Below are 14,648 nucleotides of genomic sequence, written 5' to 3'. Positions count from 1 at the left end.
CAATCTTTCAAGTTGATAGGCCATCTATAGTTTATACCTAGACAACCCTTTAAATACGTTGATCGTAGAACTGCACTTTATCATAGGGGTTTTGAAATAATAAAAAGGTTGAACTTGAGAGACTTAGATCTTTTTTTCTACCCACTATATAACTATGTACTGTATGACTTTTATGCTTTTCTCACTTCACCACAATCTTGTCATGTGCTTCGTCTTTGCTTTAGTCTTATTGCTTTCTCTTTCAAATCGGTGACATTTCATGACAACTGGTCATTTGCAGTAAAATTATGAACAATGGTTGACAATTGATAGGTGCTGAGGTAATACGGCCTCTCTTTCTTACACAGCCTGATAAAACCCAGAAATATTTACAAGCACTTTTCTTTATGAAGAACATATACAGTGACGGGCAGGACAAATCTCAGCTCCGCGACCTCATGTATATCATTCCATCTTAGATATAAATAATGGCATTGTCATTTGTTTCTTGGAGAGATTGACTATGTCTGCTGTGAACTTTCAGTCCATTACATTTAATCGCTCATGTTTTTCACTGTCCTATAACGGTGATCCAGAGGCAATAAAGATTCTCGGCCACAAGTCCCAGTAAGCCTCCAAAATAATAAACATATTAGTATTTAATAATGGCAATTACTTTATTAGCCAGAATTTATGTATCAGACAACAATAAAAAATAAAAGTTAGCAACTTAGCTTTTTAGAAAAGTCAGCATTATCGATAATGGGTGCTAGGCCACACGGTGGCAGTGATCAATTTTCTTGCCTTGCAGTACTGTGGTCCTGGGTTTGAATAAAGGGGTCGATATCTGCATGGTGTTCATATTTGTATGCGTGGGTTTCCTCATCTCTTCCAAAATCATACTGATTGGTTTGTTAGTTTCTATGAAATTGGATCTAGTGTGTGTTTCTGAGATAGGGGAAGAAGATTATGAACCCCAATGGAGACAAAGGTGAATAAAAAACTCTATACAGCACACATTGAATATGTTAAAGGAGTTGTCCTGGACTTTTTGGATTTTCCTTATTGATGATCAGCAGTGGTCCACTGATCGGGATCCCAGTCGAACAGCTGATTCCTGGTGCCACTGTCACTACAGACAGCACAGGAAGCAGATTTCGCTGTCCGTAGTGCTGCAGCCCAGGTTGGTATTGCAGGTGCGACTTCCATTGTATTCAATTGGAATTGTTCCTGTTGTACCAAACTTGGCTGCTGCACTACAGCCAATGCGATTTGCTTCCTGCATTGTTCGTAATGGCAGTAGCACCAGCAGATCATTGGGAATCCCAAGTGGCAGAGCTGTGCCTGCAGTACCATACTTGGCCACAGAGTTATGTTTAGCAAGAGCTGCTTCCTGAGTTGTCTGTAGTGACAGTTGTGCTAGGAATCAGCAGATCAGTGGTGATCCCAAATGATGAATACCTGTCAATAGAGATGAGCGAACCTACTCGGCCACGCCCCTTTTTCGCCCGAGCGCCGCGATTTTCGAGTACTTCCGTACTCGGGCAAAAAGATTCGGGGGGCGCCGTGGGTGAGTGGGGGGTTGCAGCGGTGAGTGGGGGGCAGGGAGAGAGGGCTCCCCCCTGTTCCCCGCTGCTACCCCCCACTCCGCCACGCCTCCCCCCGCCCCCCGGCGCCCCCCGAATCTTTTCACCCGAGTACTGAAGTACTTGAAAATCGCGGTGCTCGATCAAGTAATTACTCGAAACGAGTACGTTCGCTCATCTCTACCTGTCAATCATCCATTGATGACCTGTCCTGATGACAAATCAATAGAAAAAAATTCCAAAAGTACTGGACAACCTATTTAATGCTGTACAAGCATCTGAAATGAAAAAAAATGCATAATTTTCTCTTCTGCAAGAAAAGTTAACATCAATATTGCCATTCTCTAGCTAATAACTATACAAAAGATTTTTGAAGTTGTTAAAAAAGTTGGCTAAGCAACACTGAGGCCAGTGATTGGCTGCAGCAGTTGCATGCATGCTTCCTAACTTTACGTGAATGCCAAGAGAGACAATGATGACTGCGTACAAAGCAATTTTTTTCGAAGCCCTACCCCTGACTTTGGCCAGTTTCACCCCCCGACCACACCTAATCATGACCAGCTTTCTCCTTTAAATAACATGATTACATTGCAACTGCTTCCAAAATATTTACGTTTCAAAAGGTCCCTTTTTCCCAGTTTTAAGATTAAAAAAATTAAAAATTAAATACAATTGGTATTGCCATGTCTGTGACATCTGGAGCTATAAAAATATTGCATTATTTGTCCTGCAAGGTGAACGCTGACCTTTTTAAAAAATTGACCCAGAGAAAAACGTTAATTCAATTTTGCTGCAAGACAAACACCAAATAAAGCCTAAATAGTTTTTATCCATTACACCCCAATTAATTAAAAAAATATATTTTTAGTATAATACAGTGCATTAAATGACTATTGGCTTTTAAGTACTGTTTTATTGCATTATCGTTGGTTTTTCACAAGGAAAAAGAAGGATTGTTAGATTTCTAGAGCAGCCCTCTTAGAGGGCAATAATGATTAAACCAAGAGACTTTTATTGAATAAAACAGGAACAGAAGAGAAGTGTATTAGTTTATGTTATCTCTCCATAAGCCATGAAGTTATACAAATAATGTATCCCAGCTCATCATGGAGTAGATGCTATTATAGTATGTTTGTTGCAAAGTCTCTAATAAAAATACTTTTTTTTTTTTTGAAACTCAAAGTTTTTATTGAATTTTCAGGGTAACATACACGTTATTAGCAATATTGACAGCGTATAGGCATCAATTATCAACGTTATCTATGTACCCCTGGTTTTTTATTTGACAAGTCCCCTTCCTCCGCAGGCGGCCCTTGCCATCTGGCAGCCCTGTAGGTGAGGGGAGTCGGCAGATAACACTTTACAATACAATACAAAACCCCCTGGTAAAGTACATAGCACATACAAGTAATCCTAAACTAGCTAACCCATACGTATTTATAGAACCAATAAAACTATTAGGAGCCTGGTGAAGAGTAGGGGGCTAGGGAGGGGTTAGAAGGATGGGGGGGGACTTGGGGGGGGGGGGGGCTATGGGGTTAGCGCACTGTCGTACGCCAACTCTCTCAGGGACTATCTCTCCCTTACCTCCCAGTCGTCCGAACTCCATGCTCCGTGGCTGATATTTATCGCCACTCAACGCCCGAGGTCCACTCCCACGATCCGGGTCTGCTTGCTTCACCTGTCGCCTCTGCCTCCGCCAGGCGCACTGGGGGGGGGGGGGGCACCGACCCGTCTCTCCCGACGAGGTCCGACGCTAGTCGGTGTTGTTCAGCGGCTTTCCTTCTCAAATCTCTCCAGGGGTACCAGGTGAGGATAAAGTCCTCCTGGTTTCCCTTCGACCAGCTCGTGATTTCCTCAAGGTTGCATATTAAGTCTGCCTTTTCCCTCCACTGGTTAACAGAGGGCGAAGTTTGCTGCAGCCAGTTGAGTGGTATTAGTGCTTTAGCCGCGTCAATCAACTGTGCTACCAGTTTGTTTTTGCGCGGGTGAAAGTGGGACGATGGTTTCCACAGAAAAATCATGTCTGGTGTTAGCGAGAGGCCGGGGGTCAGAGCCCTCAGGTCCCTCTCGACCTCCCTCCAAAATCCAGAGATGCCCGAACACTCCCACCAGATGTGGAGGAAGGAGCCTATCTCTCTCTCACACCTCCAACATCTATTATGTGGGGCTAACTTGTAACTGAAGAGCCATTGAGGGGTTTTGTACCACCTAACCAGTAGTTTATAGTGGCACTCCTGCATAAGGACGCATGGGGATAGACCATACGCCAGGCTCAGTATTAATTTTGTTTCAGCAGTGGAAAGCGAAATCCCTAGCTCTTTTTCCCAGCTAATCAGGAAGGTAGGTTTAGTATGCATCGGGGGCGCTATAAAGCTCCTTCTTATGATAGAGATTTTCTTCGAGCCGGGTGCATTTGTTTTCAAGGTGTTTTCAAAGTGTGTCTTGGGTCTGGTTGATTTGTACTTATTCAAGTATTCACTGAGTACCTTTTCAATATGCGCTTTTTGCAAGAAGGAGAGGGAGTTATTGGGGGCTAGCGTATTCATGATTTCCTCTGGTGTCTTATGGGCTAGATTTTGGATGTCTCCTATTTTACTATTTTCAAATTGTTTCCAGATACTCCTGGATCCTGGATCCTGATGTATCCCTACCAATCTACTGAGCCCTCTGATCGGTGTCAGTGGAGAAGGTTCTGGTGCGAGTGATTCCCTGAACTTGTCCCAAGTCTCGCAGGGGCCTCTGAGTAGAGGGTTGAACCCTTTTGCTCTATATTGCTGTTTTACAGGGAACCACAAGTCCTCTGGCAATGTATCGTTCTGGGAGGCCTTCACCAGGTTCTGGAGTAGCGGGTCTCTGGCCGGGTGTGTCAGGTCCGTCCAGTAGCTAAGTTGGATGGCCTGATAGTAATCCTGAATGTTCGGCAAGTCCATCCCCCCCTCTGACCTCCGCCTTGTCATTAAGCTATACGCTAGTCTGGGTCTTTTTTGTCTCCAGACAAAGCTTGTAATAAGCGATTTCAGCGATTTAAAGAAAAAGGGGGGTAGGCGGATCGGGATCATACGTAATTTGTAGATGATTATGGGGAGTACGTAGGACTTTAGAATATTTTTCCTCCCGAACCAAGACAGGAGCGGTAAATCGTATGACCTCAGTAAAGCTTTTATTTGAGGGATTAGTGGTTGGAAATTATGAAGGTATAGGTCCTCAGTCTTTTTGGGGAGCTTCACCCCTAGGTAGTCTACCACCGTCTCTGACCATTTGAAGTGTGAACTGGCTCTCAACGACTCGCTCTGTGCCCTCGGGATTGAGATATTGAGTATTGTAGATTTAGTAAAGTTAACCTTGAAGTTTGAAAGAACTCCAAAGTCATTTAGCATTGAAGTGAGTCTGGGAAGGCTCCTTTCGGGTTTGGTAACCACAATCATTATGTCATCTGCAAATGCCGCCGTTGACAAAGTGTGTGAGTTTACCCTTAAACCCCTGATGATTGGGTCCTGTCTTATCCACTGGAGAAGCGGCTCTATAGTGAGAATGAACAGCGTGGGAGACAGGGGGCACCCCTGTCGCGTACCATTTCGTATATCGAATGGTGGCGAGAGGGATTCGTTGACCCTGAGTCTGGCATGAGGTTGGGAGTAAAGGGAGAAAATAGCTGCGATTAGGACAGGAGGAAAGTTAAACCTGAGCAGTACCCTCTCCATAAAAACCCAGCTCACCCTGTCAAATGCCTTTTCAGCGTCAGTGCTGACAAAGGCCGTTGGTATTTTGCGGTTTTGTGCGTATCTAGAAGCGTGAAGGAGTCTCAAACAGTTCTCTCTTCCCTCTCACCCCCGAACGAAGCCCGCCTGTTCAGATGTTATCAGATCAGGGATATATTCGCCCATTCTCTTAGCCAGGAGTTTGGCCCAGATTTTTGCGTCTTGGTTGATGAGCGAAATGGGCCTGTAACTACTGCATTGCTCTGGGTCTTTGCTATCCTTCAGGATGAGCGTGATGTGTGCCTCCTGCGCTTGTTTAGGAAGAGCTGCACCGCTCAACAGGGCGTTAAACGTTTCAGTTAGTCTAGGGATAAGTTGTTTTTTAAAGGCCCTGTAATAGGTTAGGGATAGGCCATCCGGTCCTGGACTTTTGCCGAGAGGGAAAGAGTTCAGGACCTCTTCTGTTTCTTTTTCCGTAATCGGGGCTATTAAAGGGGTTGTCCCGCGCCGAAACGGCTTTTTTTTTTTTTTCAACCCCCACCCCCCCCCCCCCCGTTCGGCGCGAGACAACCCCGATGCAGGGGTTAAAAAAGAACACCGGACAGCGCTTACCTGAATCCCCACGCTCCGGTGACTTCTTACTTACCCGGTGAAGATGGCCGCCGGCATCTTCTCCCTCGGTGGACCGCAGGGCTTCTGTGCGGTCCATTGCCGATTCCAGCCTCCTGATTGGCTGGAATCGGCACGTGACGGGGCGGAGCTACACGGAGCTACACGGAGCCCCATTGAGAAAAGCAGAAGACCCGGACTGCGCAAGCGCGTCTAATTTGGCCATTAGACGGCGAAAATTAGACAGCAACCATGGAGACGAGGACGCCAGCAACGGAACAGGTAAGTGAATAACTTTTGATAACTTCTGTATGGCTCATAATTAATGCACAATGTACATTACAAAGTGCATTAATATGGCCATACAGAAGTGTATAGACCCACTTGCTGCCGCGGGACAACCCCTTTAATGAAGAGGCCTCTGCGGCTTCCAGTTCAGGGAGGTTAAGGGACCTGAGAAACGCGTCTATGTTTTCTATGGTGTTTTGTCTCAATAGGCTAATCTCGCTCTCCTCCAAATTGTACAGCTTTGAATAGAATAGCTGAAATTCTTTCACTATATCCTGTGTGGAGGAGACCGAGGTCCCCATCTGCGTCTTTATGGTCTGGATCGCATTCCTAGTTTTAGCCTTCTTTAGTAGGGCTGTCGTGAGCTTACTGCCCCTATTGCCATGAGCATAATAGGCCTGTTTGCGGTACATGTATTTTTTATTATATTTTTCTGTGAGGAGGCTGCACAGTTGGTGTCTTAAAGAGGTTAGTGCTTCCAGATTTTTTTCTGTCTGTGAATGTTTTGCCATCTGTTCTGAGATGGCTATTTGGGATAATATATTATCAATTTGTTTTTGCTTTTGCCTTTTTACTTTGGACCCTAGCGCTATCAGAATCCCTCTTACATAGGCCTTGTGGGCCTCCCAGACCACTGGTTTTTCAACACTCCCTTCTAAGTTATTTATGAAATATTCCTCCAGAAGAAGCTCTATCTTGGAATTCTCCTCCGGGGAATCTAAGAGGGAGTCGTTGAGGCGCCATCTCCACTCCCTAGGAGTTGGTTGTGGTAAGCATAAGTCTAAGTGGACGGGTGCGTGGTCAGAGACGGTGATAGAGTCTATACTGGCCTTCTTGATATAGGGTAGTAGGCCTGGCGAAATGCACACGTAGTCCAGTCTCTGGAAGGAGGCGTGGACCTGGGAGAAGAATGAGAAGTCTTTGCGGAGGGGTTACTGAGTCGCCAAGCATCTAGGACCCCCACTTCTCGCATGGCTCTATGTAACCTTTTTAGCTTTGTTTGGGAGATTTGGGAGCGGCCCGTCGACGAATCAAGTAGTGGGTTTAGGGTGACATTTAGATCCCCCCTAAGATAATATGGCCTTCCGCAAATTGTTTTAACGTCTCTAGTTGTCTAATTAGCCAGGGGACCTGATCTACATTTGGTGCGTAAAGATTGGCTAGCGTTAGTTTTATGTTATTGATTGAGCCTTTTAGGAATATCGCTCTGCCCTCTCCATCCTGTAGTGATGCGTCTAATTTGAAGGGGATTGTCTTATGAATCATAATGGCCATCCCTTTGGAAGCTGAATCTGGGTGGGTGCTATTGAAATGTTGCTGAAATCCTAAACCTGGGAGGGTAAAGTGTTTGTCTTTTTTAAAATGTGTTTCTTGAAGCATTAGGATTTTTATCTTACATTTTTTGAGGAGGTGGGCGACGTTGTGCCTTTTACCCGGTGAATTCAGACCTCGAGCGTTGAGCGACGTGAAGCGCACAGGAGTCATGTTGGAGCCGGTCTCCCAGGCGGAGTTCTGGACCTGCGAATTAAACAGGAAGAGAGAGGGGGTAAGACTCTAGCTCAAGTCACCTACTTCGCCAATCGCCAGAGCCCCCGGCGGGTTTAGTGCGAGAGAGGGTAAGCCCCCTGGGGCCAAGAAGGAAATGGGAGAGAAAGTAAGGGTATGGGTGGGGGGGGGGAATCAGTGTGGAGCGGACTGAGAGGAGTAAATCGGCTAAGCGGCCGATTGGTACCAGTCCAACACGAGCAGACTTAAAGGTGAAGCTGCGGTGCTGGGGGGGGGGGGCTCCTCAAACAGTCGCCGAGTGCGCAGTACAGCCACCCGGTAATAACTACGTCCCTCGTCCGACCGGGGGTCCCACTATTCCGCAGTCTAGTGGAGACGGTAAGGGAAACAAATAACAATAAACAATAGAATGACAATTGAATCAGACCTAGCCCATAAGGGGCAGGCCTCATCCCAGCACAAGTCATACTATCTATAAGTCAACAGTATCTAAAGATAAAGTTATCAACTCGGAAAGAAAACAGTAAGACATCTGGGGAATGGATCCCTCTTCTGTCTAACTTCTAATCGTTAAGTTAGCCGTGCAAACTCGGCCCTTCAGATTTTCAGGTATTTTCTTGGAGAGAACCTTCTTTGCTTTTCTTTTTCTTCCCTCTAGGGGACCTAAAATCTCCTGAGTTCTGGCCCGCCCCCTCCATAGACAGTGAGGGGAGTGTGGGGAACTCTGGGAGTGGGAGCCACGAGGGAATGTCCGTGGGCTCCATCTCTAGGATGTGCCAACATTTCTGCAGGTCTTCCGGTGAGCGGATGTTGTATCTGTGGCCCTTGATGTTGAGCCCCAGTCCAAAGGGGAAGAGCCATGAATACTTAATGTCCCTGGCTCTCAGGGCTTCGAGTAGGGGTCTCAATAGTCGCCTTTTGGCTAAGGTAGTTGGGGCAAGATCTTGGTAGAACTGAATTGATGCCCCGTCATAGGAAAGGTCCTTGTTGCGCCGAGCTGCATCCAGTAGGGCCTGTGTGTCTGTGAACAATAGTAGCTTGCAGATTACATCCCTCGGTGGATCCGAACCACCAGGGGGGGGTCTCAGGGATCTGTGGATACGCTCTATTGTAATTTGTGTGGCGCGTTCTTGGCCTATCAGTGATGCAAATACTTTGGACGCGACTTTAGGAAGGGCCTCTGCCGCCCATGATTCCGGGATGCCTTTGATTCTGATATTGTTTCGCCTATTGCGATTTTCTAGGTCTTCTTGGAGAAGCAAAGCGTGGTTGAGCTGGTGGTGTTGTTCTCTGACCACCTGCTCAAGCTCTGTTGTATGCATAATTATAGAGGTTGAGGAGGCTTCCAGGGCTTCTACTCTTTTACTTGTGTACTTGACCTCCTCTTTGATTTCTGCGAGATCCATGACAATTGGTTGTAAGGCTTTGGTAATTAGGTCTCTCATGAAGCTTCTGGATACTTGCTCCGTTTCTTCGCCTTCTGATGGTGCCTCATCATCTCTTTCTAAGCTAGACGGCAGTGGGGCTGATAAGTTCAGTGCTTTTTTTGCTAGAGGGGTGAGGGGATCTGGAAGATCTCTCTTTGAGGAACTTCCGCATATCTGATTGGCCTTTTGCTGGTCGGGGTGTATTAAGAGAGTCGCTGCTTTTATCTCTGTTATTTTTCCCCATGTTGCGTTGGAGTTGACTTAGACTTGTTCTTGCGACGAGCTCCGCCCCCTGGTGTGACTCTTTTATCGATTCATCAGGTGGGCCCTGCCACTTGGTGTCTTTAGGAATTGAGCCTAGATGAAGCGGCTTGCTACAGGGTCTGATTGCGCGGTTATGCGATCTGAGGAGCGCGCTGAGGGTTGGGAGGTCTCCACCCGCGCGTCAGGCCGATGGTCTGTTCCCCCTTGGGGGAGGATTTATGTTGCAGTCAAAGTTTGCGTGGGGGCCTTGGCCAGGTCCCGCTGAAAAATTCAGGCTAAGCCTGTATATAGACCTTGAATCTGACTGACTTCTGTTATCCTTCTATCTGCTCTCCTTAGCAGAGTTGAGCAGGAGGAGGTGGGGGATGTAGTTGAGAAAGCAGGGTATATGCGGGGGGGGGGGGGGAGAATGGGTCTCTTGCTGCTTCCAGACACTGGGTGAGATTTTTGGCCTTGCTCTGTGCTGCTAGTCTCACTGTGGTATGTTGCTGGCTTATCAGGCATTGGCAAGCCTGCAGTTCAACGTTTGGGTTCTCCCAGAAGGGGTGACTCAGTCCTTTTATATATGTTGTACCGGGATGCAGTGAGGTGCTGTCGCACAGTAGTCCGTGGGGAGAAAGCTGCGTTGCCCGGTAAGTATGAACCTTGTCCTCCCTTGTGCGTTCCCTTGGATGAAAGGGGCTGTTTGCTATCCTCCTCCCAGGGGCCGCTGCACCCCTCCTCCCCCCGCTGCGGTCGCCGCTGCCGCCGCCGAGTGCCGGGCGGCCTGTGTCTCTCCTAGTCAAACCTGTATCCGGGAGACCCCCTCAGGGGTTGCCGGATCTTGCCGCTTATGGATGTGGCCGCAGGGGCTCCCGCCCGTCTCGCACCCCGCCGCGCACTTCTGGCGCGGCGCGAAAATTTAGGCCCCGGCTTCCTCTTCGGCGCTAGGCCAGAAAATAATCTGCGGCTGTGGGGGTCCGGGGCGGCTCTTTTTGCTCCCCGGCCTGCGGAGCAGCTGATGCTGGTAGTTAGCAGGATGGTCCGGGGTCAGGAGCGCCGGTAATCAGGTTTTCCTGAGGCGGTTGCAGGAGCTAAGTTCCCGCACGTCTGCTTCCTCCGCTGGCTAGGCCACGCCCCCCTATGTACCAATAAAAATACATTTTGAACATAAAAAAATACAACTTGTTCTACAACTATCAGGACATACTGGGAGTTGTAGTTCTATTAAAATCTCAACATACGTCAGACCAACAACTCCAAGCATGTACTGACAGTTGCATTCTTAGGGCATGCTGGGAGTTATAGTAATGGTGGTCTGCATTCAAATAACTATCTATTGCCACTTCAGTGAGTTAAAGAATCTGCATGTTAAAAAATTAAAACATAACAGCCATTTTTTTTATTTTTTACATGCAGACTCTGATAGTGACCAGGGTACGGGCAGCTAGACAGTCCTGATGCAGAGGCACATTGGTATGCTTCCCCAGACAGTGGAAGAGGCAGAGGGCCTGCCCAGGAGGATTCTGGGCAGAGTAATGTGACCCAACACAATATATGACTCGCATTGTGGAGCAGCAGCACTGAATTCATAATGTAGGATGTGCAGTCATGGCTAGATGCAGCTTCCGAGGAGCGGACCAACAGCCGAGGAGATGGTGGAGTAGATAAGGATCTCTGTCACAGGCGGCTCAACCATCTCCTCCCCTGGGGGTTGCTCGGGACCCATCCAAGTTACTGTTGGGGGAGGTCACAGACCTTTGTCACTCATGATGCCACCGTTCCGTTCTCTGTGCTGAATCCTGAAGTTGTAATAAATAGTCCACATACAGGGATAACTTTCTGAACAAAACTGGGAATGGTCGGTAATGTCTGTTTACTTAACTCCGATAAAATAACAGTTGGTCGGCACAAATTACACTTCTTGAAGGTGGTGTGAGAGGGAGGCTCTCTCTCTGGGTAATCCAGACAATCCACAGTCTTAGTTATCTGTGTGGTCCTGCTACCGGTGACTCTCTTCCTCTATTACTCTCTATCAGTCAACACCCACGCATCAGGTGCTTTACTTCTCTCTCTCTTTCTCTCAGTGTTTTAGTGATGACACCGACACATCCTGGATATAGTAGGCCCAGGCCAAGCTGAAGGATATCTCCCAGCTTCTTCCATTCTTCCATGCACAGACCGATCAATGCTTGTGGGGTTCACTCACTCGCAGACTTAGATTCTCCCAGACTCTATAGACTGACTCGCATAGCATCCTTACCAATACATATATAAATGTTGTCACATAACATACAACATGATACATTTCTCAGACATAACCCAGACATTAACCCATTTAGTGCTGCAGAGATGCAATACACATCACAAATGCACACTACATAGAAGACACTGGCAATACAATTGCTCGAGACAAACATATACCATTATAGAGGGTAACTTCAGGCCACTACACAGACAGAGAGAGTTGAATTGTGCTCCTGATGGGACATTCAATAGACTGCCTGGGACAGCAGTTTAAAACCAGGACTTTCCTGCTTGATCTGGAACAGTTGGGGATATGGTCACATGGGTACATGGACCCGTCACCCATGCAACCATGCAAACAAAAATCAGTGAGCAGGACTGAAGCCATGTACTAGAGCATACCAGGATTTTATCTTAACATTACCCCAAACTTTGTTTTTGAGTAACTCGGTAAAACCCCTTTATTCGTCAAGGGTTCTGGTAGCGCATACTGTCATGATAGGAAAGGTAACCTAAGAAAGGTATATGCAAGAAAACAATCAAATATCAATGCAGTTTGGTGTGCTACTTTTATGGTTTTGTCATAAGCTGCACGGCTACATAATATGCATAGTACAACTTTTGCCATTCTCCTTGAATGGCCATACATGCTATACAGATAGTGTAACCGCACATCTCTAACTCAGTGGCATAACTGAGTTGTGTTACATTGGTATTGTCAGTTTAAAAATATACCACAAATTATCCAAAAATATACATCATAACTCATTGGAGTTGTCCTATTACTAGGCTCTATTAGACTGTTTGGACTCCATAGAGTGGTGTCTCCTGCTGTGTGCCACCAGATCCTTCCATCTCTTCCCTACTTCTTGCTAAGACTGGGTTCACACTCTGTTATAGAGTGCACCCAGCCTTTCTGTCCTGGGGTTGCATCTGAATTGTCAAAATGGCATTCAGACAGAGCTCTTGTTTAATGGAGCCATAGACTATAATTTTTCAAATGGAGCACAAAGATGCAAATTTTACCTGGTTCCTGTTCAATTCTGTTTATTGTGGAGTACAGATTAGTGTAGTTGACTGTGCTTTAGGTGAATATAGCTTTAAATACATTTGGTAGGTTATAAAAAAATAAATAAATACATCTTGTTATTTGTAAAGCGCCAACTAATTCCACAGTGCTTTCAGGTAATTTATTTATTACCCCACCACCACCACCACCACCAAGCTGGGTGCTCATTTTACCGACCTTGGAAGGATGGAAGGCCGAGTCAACCTTGAGTCTGCTACCTGTTCAATGCAGGGATTGAATTTATGATTACATGATTTTGATTACATAATCAGACTACACGGGGCTTGTTTGTAGTCTTTAACCATAGAGACACATTGGTTTATATAGGGACTATAGACACTTAACTTAATATAAATTTGGTATTGCCATAATTATATTGACCCATTGAAAAATGTTTACAAGTCGAGACTTTTAAGACTATTTTCTGAGTTATTTTCTTATTTTTTAACTTTAATTGCTTTGGAACAATAAATTAAAGTGACTCTCCAATCCCAGGGCAAAATTTGTTCAGATACCAGAAGAGGGAGTTATTTTACCTAGTGCTGTACTTTCCCCCGGTCTGCTCAATGATCAACCTTTTTCTGCATACCCTCAATTCTTTCAGGATGTCTGTGAAGATTCTTAGACTACCTCATGAACACTGTGCATTGGTGGTGCATCGGTAATCTTAGACATTACAGGATGCTCTCATTGTCCAATTCAAAACCAGCATGCGGTGCCTGACTACCAAAGCACAGTAGTGTCACAGTAGAGTAGTAATAGAAGTGCCATGGCCATCTTGGACCATAGTAGAGAGAAAGAAGTGCTGGCAGAATAAGGAGAAAGGACGACACCAGGTAATATAACTCCCTGCTCCAGTTCCTGGGCAAATTTTGTCCCTGGGATCAGAGGGTCACTGTAATTTGGTTGTAAATGCTCAAAGCCCTGTATGTCAATGTCACCGTGAGCTCAGCAGCTGGGCTAGTGCACTTTGTGATTATTTTTCTTGTAGATGTAGCACTGGCAGAACTGGTAGTCACATCGATGTGGGTATAGATAATCATCCTAATAAAAACATATCTTCAGGAGAATAAACAACTATGGCTGATGGTTATCTGTAAATCCTTAATAACATTGTAGTTCTTTCTGTAGGACATAAAGCCTGAGAAGGACTGGGGCGATGAGATCCGCACTGCATGTGACTGACTGAACCAATCAACCTGATTGATTTGTTCAGTCCATGAAACAACTTAAGTGTGAAGCTTAAGGGCAGATTAAAGACAAACGAGGACCTTGAAAGGCAGAAGCAAAAAAAAACACTGTGAAGAGAAGGAAAGCACTAGTAATGCATTACTAAAAAAAAAAATCTAAATGCCCTGTTAATGTTTAAAGGACAGATACACCCAAATGGTAACATGATTTAGTAGATGCTACTACACACTCTGAAGGATGCTCAGAATGGGAACAAGTTTGTTATATACTAATTAAGGTGCCTCCTGGTCTGATTGACTAAGACGCACCTCAATATCACAGGCATTACATCTTTTGGCACACATAGGCTGTGATCATGATCAGGTGATGCATCTTGGCCAATCATACCAAAGGACTCTAATTAGCAAAAAGTGCTCGCTTTTGAATGTTGCACCAAAGATGCTAACAGATGCTCTTTATATGACATAAGAATATCACTTTAAAATCCCATATTCATAGCATTCTAAAATAATAAGTAGAAATTATCACGTCCAATCTAGACGTGCTGGATCTGCAAACCTAAAAGACTCACAGACTGTGAACAATCAGACCACAAGTGCACACAAAACAGTGGTAAAACATAAAGAAAACAGACACCTGGGAAACACTGTTACTATAAGCCCTTTACGTGGGAAAGGAACCTGCCTATACACAGATAACCCACCCTAACAAGGGCAAAGCTGACCATGTACCTAGACCACTAGCAGACCTTACGGGGAGGAGAAAACCACAGAGGACAGGATATCAACAATAATAATCTCAG

Source organism: Eleutherodactylus coqui, chromosome 6, assembly GCF_035609145.1.
Source record: "Eleutherodactylus coqui strain aEleCoq1 chromosome 6, aEleCoq1.hap1, whole genome shotgun sequence".
Lineage (NCBI taxonomy): Eukaryota > Metazoa > Chordata > Amphibia > Anura > Eleutherodactylidae > Eleutherodactylus > Eleutherodactylus coqui.
Note: the sequence above shows the minus strand (reverse complement) of the source record.